The following is an 11,913-nucleotide window of genomic DNA, read 5'->3' on the forward strand; positions in this document are numbered from 1 at the left end:
TCTCAGTTCTTCCATTGATGGACATTTGGATTGCTACCACTTCTTGGCAATTATGAATAATGTGGCTATGCACATGCATGTGCAAATATCTCTTAGATATTGCAGTTCTGGGATATATACCCAGAAGTGGGATTGCTGGATCATATGGAAGTTCTAATTTTAAATTTTTGAGGAGCTGCTGACTATTTTCCATAACTGTTGCACCATTTTATCATCCCGCCAATAGTGCACAGAGATTCCAACTGCTGTACAACCCCACCAGTACTTGTTTCTGTTTTGTTGGTAGTATCCATCCTAATGGGTGTGAAGTGACATCTTATTGTGTGGTTTTTTGTTGTTTTTTTTTTAAATAAGCTCTACACCCAGTGTGGGACTTGAATTTACAATCCCAAGATCAAGGGTTGCATGTTCTACTAACTGAGCCAGCTGGGTGTACCTTACTGTGGTTTTGATTTGCATTTCTCTGATGATTAGTGAAATTGAACATCTTTTTAGGTGCTGATTGCCTGTTTGCACATCTTGTTGGAAAAATGTCTATTCAAGTCCTTTGCCCATTTTTGGATTGGGTTGTTTGTTTTTTTGTTGTTAAATTGTAGGAATTTTTTATATATTTGGCATATCAGATATATCAGATATATGATTTGTAGATATTTTCTCCCATTTTGTGACTTGCCTTTTCACCCTGTAATAGTGATCTTTTATGTGCAAAAGTTTTTAATTTTGATATAGTCCAATTTATCTGTTTTTTTCTTTTGTCGTCTTTGCTTTTAGTGTCACATCCAAGAGATCATTGCCAAATCCAGTGTCAAAACTTTCCCCCATTTCTTCTAAGACTTTAATAGCTTCAGGTCTTATATTTAAATCTTTGATGCACTTTGAGTTAATTTTTGTATATGGTGTAAGACAAAAGGATCCAACATTCTTTTGCATGTGGATGCTAGTTTTCCTGGCACAGTTTCTTGAAAAGACTGTCCTTTTCCCATTGAATGGTCTTGGCACTTTCAAAAAAAATTATTTAACCCTTATATGTGAAGGTATATTTCTGGGCTTTCTGTTCTGTTCTTTTGGTCTGTGTATATGTTTTTATGACAGCACCACACTGTTTTTAATACTGTACTTTGTAATAGGTTTTGAAATCAGAAAGTGTGAAACTTCCAACTTTGTTCTTTTTTTTTTTCAAGATTATTTTGGTTATTTTGGGTCCCTTGGAATTCCATATGAAATTTAGGATGAACTTCTGCAAAAAAAGTCATTGGGATTTTGATAGGAATTGCATTGAATCTGTAGATTTTTTCAGGTAGTATTGACATCTTAATAATACTAACTGTTCCAACTCATGAAGATGGGATATCTTTCTACTTACTGGTGTCTTCTTTAACTTCTTTCAACAACAGTTCATAGTTTTCAGTGTATATAGTTTTGACCTCTTTGTTTAAGTTTATTTGTAAATATTGTTTTTGTTGCTATTGTAAATGGAATTGTTTTCTTAATTTTCTTTCCTATTGTTCATTGGTAGTATATAGAATTGCAACTGGTTTTTGCAAGTTGATTTTGTGTCCTACAATTTAGCTTAATTTGTTTATTATTCTAACAGGTTTTTTAAAGTTGTTTTTGGTGCAATGCTTTATAGGGTTTTCCCTAAATATATAACATGCCATCAACAGAGATAATTTTACTTCTTTTCCAATTTGGATGCCTTTTATTTCTTTCTCTTGCTTATTTGCTGTGGCTAGGACTTACGGTCTTATGTTGGAAAGAAGTGGTGAAAGTGGACGTGTTTGTCTTGTTCCAGGTCTTAGAGGAAAAGCCTGCAGCCTCACCCTTGAGCATGATGTTAGCTTTGGGCTTTTCGTATATAGATTTTATTATGTTGAGGTAGTTTACTTGTGTTTTTAGTTTGTAAAGTGGTTGTAGAATACTTTTTTTTTATCATGAAAGGATGTTGAATTTTGTCAAGTGCTTCCTGCATCAGTTGAGATCATGTGAATTTTTCCTTCATCCTGTTAGTATGGAGTATCACACTGATTTATTTTCATATGTTGAACCATCCTTGCATTAAAGGAATAAATTGTGCTTGGTTATGGTGTATAATCATTTTAATGTACTGTTGAATCCCGATTGTTAGTATTTTTTGGACGATTTTTGCAGCAGTGTTTATAAAGGACATTGATTTACAGTTTTCTTGTAGTGTCTTTGGCTTTGGTATGAGGGTAATGCTGGCTTCATAGAATGAGTTGGAAAGTGTTCCCTTCTCTTTGGTTTTTTTGGAAGAGTTTGAGAAAGATCTGTTACTTCTTTAAATGGTTGATGGAATTCACCAGTGAAGCCATCTGGTTTTGAGTGTTCTTTATGGAGATTGTTTGTTTGTTTTTGTTTCTGTTTTCCGCTTGCTCTCCCAAAGGAAGAGAACAGTCAACTATGGCAAAAGCAGCCGCAGAAGCAACACCCAGAGCTGGCTTCATGCTCAGGAGAGAATGCTACACTCCCTCCTCATTGTTTTCGGTACTCTATACATTCAGAGAAACTTCTCTAGTAACAAACTATAGAAATGGTCCCTGAAAGTATAGTCTTTTTATGGAGTTTTCCGTCTTCTTACTAGTTACAGATCTATTCAGATTTTTTATTTGTTCATGACTCGGTCTTGGTAGATTGTGTATTTCTAGGAATTTGTGCATTTCTTCTAGGTTATACAATTTATTGTGTATAATTGCTCATAGTACTCTCTCTCTCTCTTTTTTTTAAGATTTTATTTATTTATTTGACAGAGAGAGATAGCAAGAGCAGGAACACAAGCAGGGGGAGTGGGAGAGGGAGAAGCAGGCTTCCCGCAGAGCAGGGAGCCTGATGCGGGGCTCAATCCCAGGACCCTGGGATCATGACCTGAGCCGAAGGCAGACACTTAACAACTGAGCTACCAGGCACCCCTCTGTCTCTTTTTTTAAAATTTATTTTTGAGAGCGAGAGAGAGCGTCCATGAGTGGGAGGGGCAGAGGGAGAGAGAATCCCAAGCCGACTGTGCTGAGCCCCACATGGGGCTCAATCCCACAACCCCGAGATCATGTCCCTGAGATCATGACCTGAGCTGAAACCAAGAGTCAGACGCTCAACTGACTGCACCACCCAGGGGCTCTCATAGTACTCTCTTATAATCCTTTTTATTTATGTGAAACTGGTGGTAATGTTCTCTCTTTTACATCTGATTTTAGTTATTTGTGTGTTCTTTTTTTTTCTTTTTTAATCCAGCTAAAGGTTTATCATCTTTGTTGATCTTTTCAAAGAACCAACTCTTCATTTTATCGATTTTTCTGTATTGTTTTTCTAGTCTTTATTTTATTTATCTCTGCTCTAATCTTTATTATTTCCTTCCTCCTCCTAGCTTTGGGTTATTTGTTCTTCTTTGTCTAGTTCCTTAAGTGGTGAAGTTAGGTTGTTGATTTGAGATCTTTTTTAATGTAAATGTTTACAGCTATACATTTTTCTCTTAGCATTACTTTCACTGCATCTCAGTTTTGCTATGTTGTTTTCATTTTCATTGTCTCAGAGTATTTTCTGATTTTTCACTGTGGTTTCTTTGACCCATTGGTGTTTAAAAGGGTGTGAATTTCTCCATTTTTAGGATTTTTCAGTTTTTCTTCAACTGTTGATGTCTAATTTCATTCTATTGTGATCAGAAAAAGATACTCTTTATGATCTCAATGTTTTTGAATTTATTAAGACTTGTTTTGTGACCTAACATGGTCTATCCTTGGGAATGTTCATTGTGCACTTGAAAAATATATATTCTGTTATTGTTGGGTGGAATGTTCTGTAGCAGTTGATGTCTCTTAAGTCTTAAATCTATAGGTTCCTTCATGTTTTATTTTTTAAAATATTTTGTCGTTATTGAAGAAGCAGGTCCTTTGTCTTCTAGAGTTTCCCACAGTCCATGCCAATTGCATCTTGTGATGTCATTCGTTTATTTATTTTTAAAGATTTTATTTATTAGAGAGAGAGCAAGTGAGAGAGAACACATAAGCAGGGCGAGGGGCAGAGGGAGAGGAAGAAGCAGACACCCCGCTCACCAGGGAGCCTGACCTGGGCCTTGATTCCAGGACCTGGGGATCATGACCGGGGGGGCCAAAGGCAGCTGCTTAATCTACTGAGCCACCTTTAATAGTAGCTTTTGTTTTTTTAATTTTAATTTTAATTTTTTAAAAAGGATTTTATTTATTTATTTGACACAGAGAGAGAGACAGCGAGAGAGGGAACACAAGCAGGGGGATTGGGAGAGGGAGAAGCAGGCTTCCCACTGAGCAGGGAGCCCGATGGGGGGCTCAATCCCAGGACCCTGGGATCATGACCTGAGCTGAAGGCAGACGCTTAATGACCACCCAGGCGCCCCAATAGTAGGTTTTAAAAGGAAAACACACAACATCAAATGTATATATTATTGTAAGAAGGATCCCTAATTTCATATATGAAAGAGAAAAAGTACAAGTCTTATATTTGAGAAAATATGGGAGTGATGGTCATAACTGACCTGGACTAGCCAACAAACAGACAAATGATGAAAGACTTGCAGTTGTTAAGGAAGGATGAGATGGGTCTAGTACATTTTAGAAAGATTAGATAAAGATGGGGCACCTGTGTGGCTCAGTCGGTTGGGCGTCTGCCTTTGTTTCAGGTCATGATCTGGGGGTCCTAGGATGGAGTCAAGAGTGGGGCTCCCTGCTCAGCAGGAAGTCTGCTTCTCCCTCTGCCCCTCCCCCCTGCTTGTGCTCGTGCACACGTGGTCTCGCTCATAAATAAATAAATAAAATCTTTGAAGAAAGATAAAAATAATGAAATAGAAAAAGCTTAACATGAAAAGCTTTGATACTACGTGTGTGTGTGTGTGTATGAACTATCTTATATCCCAATCATACTGCTTAATGAGATGTTAACATATATGAATCAACTTTCTTAGGTAGCACCCTTAAGGCTTTTGGAAGAAGATAGAGTAAAAAACACATAAGTAGAATTTTCCTAAGTCTATCTGTTTGATATGCTTGAAGTTTATAAACTTTCCCAGAATACAGGTTTGGCAAAGAACACTTCTCTGTATCTAAAGAGCATTTGCTTTAATATCTAGTATTTGTGTGGAATATATAGAAGAGTAGAAGCACTAGAAATAATTTTTCCATGTTTATGCAGCATTTTTTTTTCTGTTTTTAGAGAGAGTAGGGGGCAGGGGCAGAGGGAGAGAGAGAGAGAATCTTAAGCAGACTGCACGCCCACTGCAGAGCCTGACGTGGGGCACAGTCTCATGACCCTGAGATCATGACCTGAGCTGAAATCAAGTGTCGGATGCTTAAACTGACAGAGCCATCCAAGCTCCCCCCCATATTGTTCATTTCTGATAAAGTTTTGAATCACCTCATCTTCATGTGTTCTGCAAGTATTTATTTAGACCATGCTATGTTTAGGCTCTGGGTGAGTTCTGAAAGTATACATTTCAAGTTCATGCTTAGCAGATTTTACCCAACAATTATTGGATTCCTATTTGGTTATCACTAAAGCACATGTTGAAATGTTACCATACAGGTATAATGAGTGGAAGGAATCCTTGATATCTTTTCCTGAAAAGATAAGGAATGAGGAAAAAATAGTATCTATCGTGGCAGGGTATTCACATCTCTCCGTTTACACAGTCATTCATAGGGTTTTCTAGCACTTGGTGTTGGTTTCAGGTGATCAGCCAAGGCCTACGGTAGAATCTGATTTGACCTAAAAGATCTCACTTCTGTTTGTCACCTGCTAGATGACTTCTCCTAATTAGTGGTGTCAGCATTTTTTTCCCTTTGTTTTTTCCCTTATGTTTATAAAATAATAAGGCAAAAATGCAATAAAATATTCAAGTCATTGACCCAGATAAACACCGTTATGCAAAAAAAAGCTGTTGAGGTTGCTGAGAATGAGTATCAGCTCCCAAGTTCCCTGTGGGCAACTTGAAGTGTCAGACCGACAGTGGTTGAGGGGTCCTTGTGTACAGTCAAATATTGGTTTTCTGGTTGTGGCAGTCACAAAAGGTCAAGGAGGTTCTAGTTCTGGTTCCTGTAACTTGAAAGTTACCTAACCTGGGGTGCCTGGATGGCCTAGTCGGTTGAGCATCCAACTCTTGATTTCAGCTCAAGTCATGATCGCAGGGTTGTGGGATTGAGCCCTGTGCTTGGCAAGGAGTCAGCTTGAGGATTCTCTCCCTCTCCCTCTACCCCCCCTGCTGTTTGCATTCTCTCTCCCTCTCTCTCTCTCCCTCAAATAAATAAATAAATCTTAAAAACCAAAGGAAAGGGGGGCGCCGGGGTGGCTCAGTTGTTAAGCATCTGCCTTCAGCTCAGGTCATGATCCCAGGGTACTGGGATTGAGCCCCACATCAGGCTCTCTGCTTGGCGGGAAGCCTGCTTCTCCCTCTCCCACTCCCCCTGCTTGTGTTCCCTCTCTCGCTGTGTCTCTCTCTGTCAAATAAATAAAATCCTTAAAAAAAAAAAAAGAAAAAGAAAGTTACTTAACCCTTTAAGACCTAATTGTCTTCATGTGCTAAATGAGAAGGGCTGGGCTCTATGAAACCTGAAGGTCTAGGGAATTTAGTGTTTTAAAAAAATCATTCATTTTAGCAAATTCATTCATTCTGCAGTTACCCATTGAACACTTACATTGTGGCAAGCCCTGTTCCAGTTGCTGGGGAAACCGTAAACAGACAAAAATCCCTGTCTTCTAGAAATTTACCTTCCTGCTTGGGATGAGATAATACACAAATAAATAAAAATATGTAGTATGTGACCAGTGCTCCTCCACACTGTCGAGGTCATCAAAAACAAGGAAGATCTGAGAAACTGCTTCAGCCAAGAGGAGCCTAGGGAGACATGACCAAAAAATGAAATGTGGTATCCTGGACCAGAAAGAAATACAGTATGTAAAAACTGAGGAAATCAGAATAAAGTATGGACTTCTTTTAATAATAGTGTGTCAATATTGGTTCACTAATTATAACAAATGTAGTCCAAATGTAAGATGTTAATAATTGGGGAAACTAAGTGTAGGTTATATGGGAACTTTCTTATATAGTACTGTCTTTACAATTTTTCTGAAAATCTAGAAGTGTTGTAAAAAATAAAGCTTATTTTTAAAGCGTGTGTGTGTGTGTGTGTGTGTGTTGATGAGTGACATGGAGAAAAGTGAAGCTGGGTCAGAGGGCAGGGAGCACAGGTGGTGTGGAAGGTGAGGGAGGGCCCAACAGAAAAGGTGACATTTGGGCAGAACCCTGGATGGAAGCGGGGGAGCTTGCCATGTGGGTATTTGTGTGTGTGGGGGGGAAGTGTTTTAAGACAGTGCGACGCACAAGGGGCAAGGCCCTTCTAAAGGTAGCAACTAGAAGGCATGCCAGTTGCCATGGGGGGAGCCCCCCAGGAGTGCCCGTGGAAGTAGAGAATTAGGTCAGACTGGTGGTGGGGGTGGGGGAGCTGTGGAAGGGTGGGGGCTGGGCGTTAGGTATCGTTTAAGTCCGGATCAGGACTTTGGCATTGACTCTGGACCAGATGCGGGCAAAGCCGTGGGTCTGGCCTTCTTCCCTGTGGCATGGATCCCACATCACATGGCCCTCCTTTTATAGGCTTCTGAAAGTTACCACTTGAGGGCCTCATTAGGCTTTAGAGCAAGGGTTGGAAAGCTACAGCCGTGGGCCAAATCCTTTCCCACCTGGTTCTCTGCAAAGCTGTACAAAGGTGAGCTCCTACCTTTTCCCTCCCTTCCTTCTGTGAGGTTGTTTCATACATTCATAGACAATTTGTAATTGTTTTGTCACGTTCTGTATTCCATCCTGGGATTCTCTCGACTTCTAAATGATTTGTTAAAATCTGCATACATTAAGGTTCACTCTTTATGCTGTGAAGTTCAATGGGTTTTGACAAATGCATAGTGTCATGTATCCACCATCACTGTTTCATGCAGAATAATTTCCCTGCCTGGAAAAAACCCCTGTGCTTCACCTATTCAATTCCATCGGGTCAAACCTCTGGCAACCACTGATCTTTTCACCCATCTGTATAGTTTTGCTTTTTCTAGAATGTCTTATAATTGGAACCATATAGTATGTAGGCTGTTTAGACTGGCTTCTTTCACTTAGCAATATGCATTTAAGATTTAGTCAAGTCTTTTTGTGGCTTGATAGCTCTTTTCTTTTTATCACTTAATAAAATTCAGTGTCTGGATGTACCAGTTTGTTTATCTATGTCACCTATTCAAGGGCATCTTGGTTGCTTCCAGTTTTTGGCCATTATGAATAAAGCTGCTATAAACATTCATGGGGAGGTTTTTATGTGGACATACGTTTTCAAATCAGTTGGGTGTGATTGCTGAACTGCATGGTGACACTGTGTTTAGCTGTGTATTCACCCTGTTTTTTTTTTTTAGAATATCATAGAGGAAACCTATGACTTTTTTTGGTTTGTGTCCTTTGACAGTGCCATGGTACTATTCTTTTCCTATTTCTGGAGGCTTGATTGAAATTTCTCCAGAGGAGTGTTAAAATTCAAATTGTTTTTAGTGAAATTTGAAATTATGATGGAACTTCTAAGAGTAGATTCTTAAAAATCTTTTTAATTTTAAAATTTATCCCCAGTGGGTCCTACCCTGAGAACTTAATAGATCAGCTGTCTAATAAGTTGAAGTAATTGAGATACAATAGTAACAAGTTAAAAATAATCGTACTAGCATTCCTGGAGGCTTTGGGAGTGACATGTACATTTAATTTGAAATAGTGGGGAAGTGTTTCGACGGACTGTCTTTGAATAGATGTGTAAGGTTCTCTCCAGGTAAAGACATCAGAATCTGCATGATTTCTTACCAGTGCTAAAACTTGGAACACATTGAAAACACTTTGATGTTGGGGCGTGTGGCTGGCTCAGTCGAAAGACCATGTGACTCTTGATCTTGGGGTTGTGAGTTTGAGCCCCACATTGGGTGTAGAGATTACTTAAAAATAAATAAATAAGTAAACTCTAAAAAAAAAAGGAAAGAAAAAACACATTGATATTACGGAGGGAAAAAATGAAATGGGAAAAAAGCTTGGATTTTTTTCAGCTTTATTGATGTATGATTATTGATGTGTAATATTGATATATAGTAAATACACTGCACATATTTAAAATGTACAACTTCAGTTTTGACATGTGATGACTGGCACTACAATCAAGGTAATGAACACAGCTATCATCCCCCAAAGTTTCCCTATTCGTCATTGTCATTCCCCCTTCTCTTGGCAGCAACTGGTCTATCACTTTTATCACAATATATTAGCTTGCCTTTTCTTTTTTTGTGTTTTTTTTTTTTAAAGATTTTATTTATTTATTTGAGAGAGAGTGAGAGAGCACAAGCAGAGGAAGAAGGAGAAGCAGGCTGTCCACTCAGTAGGGAGCCCGATGTGGGGCTCAATCCCAGGACCCTGGGATCATGACCCGAGCTGAAAGCAGACGCTTAACGGACTGAGCCACCCAGGCGCCCCTAGCTTGCATTTTCTATACATTTCTATATATTGTATGTATAATTTCTGTGAATTATTTAAATGGAATCATACAGTGCATATTTATATGGAGAAGTTTCTGGTTTCTTTCAGAATAATTAGTTTGAGATTCATCTGTATTGTTGGGTGGATCAGTACTTCCATTTCTTTGTTGCTGAGTAGTATTCCATTTTATGGTGCCATGGACTGAATTGTGTTCCCTGTAATCATATGTTGGAGCCCTACCCCCCAACATGACTGTATTTGCAGACAGGGCTTTTAGGAGCAGAGTAAGATTAAAAAAGGTCAGAAGGGTGGGGCTCTAATCCGTAGGATTGATGGCCTTATAAGAAGAGGAAGAGTCTTCTCTCTCTCCTTGTGCACATGTTGTCAAATGGCCGTGTGAGGGCCCAGCAATTAGGTGGCCTTCGCAGACCAGGAAGAGAGCTCTCACTGGGACTGGACATGCTAACATTCTGATCCTGGAGTTCCTGCCTCCAGGACTCTGACACAGTAAATTTCTGTTGTTTTAGCCACCCAGCCTGTGATGCTTTATGGTGGTGGCCTGGGCAGGCTGCACCATACTTTGTTTTCCCATCTTCCTCTGGTTAGACATTTCTAGTTTTTGGGTATTTCAAATAAAGCTGCTGTGAACGTTCGTGCAGTTTTTGAGTAGACCTGTGCTTTCATTTTTATCAGGTAAATGTCTAGGATTGGGCTGGCTGGATTATGTGTTTCACATAAGAAACTGCCAGATGATTCTCTGAAGTGATTGTACCATTTTCCTTTTGTACTAGTGGCATATGAGAATTCTGGTTCCTCCACATCGGTCTTGAGGCTTGAATCGTGGATTGCTCTTCCTTAGGTGGTCCACCCAGATGTGTGGAGGAGGCTCTTTGTGGGCTGGAGCATGGCTGGGAGAGGCGTGGGCAGGCAGCCATTTCACTGTGGAGCCCTCTGCCATATTCTCTATGTTCTCAAATGAGAATTTTTTATGCCCACATGAATCTACTTTCCATAAAAATACAGCATGACTTAATATCTCTCCCTTATATTTGTCCTTCTTTCATTGCTTTTCCTATTTTTCTTTCACTTGCAGACCTCCTGGGTTAAGCCCAGACTTCCTGGGCTGTGAGGTATTGGGGAGAGCCTGGGTTTTAGAGTCAGACACACCTGGATTTGAATTTGGGCTTTATAGCTTAGCTGTGTAGCAAGTCGTGCGACCTGACTCTCAGTTTCCTCATCTGTGTTTAAAAAGTGTGGGTGGGGAGGTTGATAATACCCAGCTTAATTGGTTGTCACAAGGCTTAAGTATAATGCAATGAAAACATTTTCATTGAACATGTTGGAAACTGTATTCATTTCCCAAGATAGATTTGTAATTAGACGTCCCATTTTCTATTTGACAGTGGCTGACATGCTACCCACAGAGTAGGAGGGGAACCGAAGTTTTAATGGGTGCCACCAGTTAGAGGGAGACCCAGAATATATGGCAGAATACAGTGGTATTGCCAGGGCTTAGAGTAACCTTGCAACGTTTAATAATATCCAGGCCTTTTGCATTGTATTGCAGATGTATTTCGTGTGCCTATTTATGTACTTACACAAAGACAATTCCTGCCTGAGTGTGATTCTTTTAAGCAGCCCATTTGGGAACCCCCAGCCTCTACGGTACTTAGGGAATGTTTTGAAGGAGGAGAAAAGGAGGAAGACACTGTGGCTCTGGGAGGGATGTTTCTCAGGCCTCTGGGATCCCAGCCAGTATACACGTCTGCCTGCCTGTCTCAGTGCTTGGGCTGCAGTGTCTGAGCGCGGGCCTTTTGGCCTATGGAATCCTTTGTCCAGCTGGCTGGGGTGCCTTGAGTGCTTTGGGCCTTGCCTCCCTTGGAGAAGTGGGAGGTTATTCTTTGATGGCTGGGCCAGACTGCTCATCTGATGTTACTGGAGTTTGAAAGGTTGTCCTGGTAGTCAAGGGGTTGGCATCAGTGTGGCCGGGGCTGGCTGGAGTGGGAACCGCAAGGGAAAGGGAAGGTCCTGGTGAGGGTGTCTGTTGGGTGTCAGGCGGTACTGGATTTGTTTTGCCAGGTGAGGGTGTCTGGGGGCCTTCTCTCCCCTGCCCGACCACTGGGTTCCAAGTGTCCTGCAGCGTTTCTCCTTAGAGCCGGCTGGCTTTCTTGGCATCATTCAGTCTAGTTGCTAGGAAGCCGAATAAGGCAAATGCAACTTCCTTTTGACTTACTCACATTGAACCATCTGCTTATTCCTTCTCGTGGCCTTCAAACTTGGCTAGGATCATTGAGAAGAGGGTCGAGTGGAGCATCTGTGCTCCTGATCCTTTTTGGAAAAGGAAAGCTTTCTAATAATTCTTTAACCCTCTCGGTCCAAATTCATAATAGTTA

At 40.3% G+C, this 11,913-nt stretch overlaps 1 pseudogene; it reads right to left on the minus strand.

Annotated features, from left to right (window-relative positions):
* Positions 1–2,374: 2,374 nt before the first annotated feature.
* On the minus strand, positions 2,375–2,571 carry LOC112809118 (small nucleolar RNA U3; annotated as a pseudogene).
* Positions 2,572–11,913: the final 9,342 nt, after the last annotated feature.

Source organism: Callorhinus ursinus, unplaced genomic scaffold, assembly GCF_003265705.2.
Source record: "Callorhinus ursinus isolate GAN/ISIS: 27379988/994484 unplaced genomic scaffold, GSC_fseal_2.0 scaffold56, whole genome shotgun sequence".
NCBI classification, from domain to species: Eukaryota; Metazoa; Chordata; class Mammalia; order Carnivora; family Otariidae; genus Callorhinus; species Callorhinus ursinus.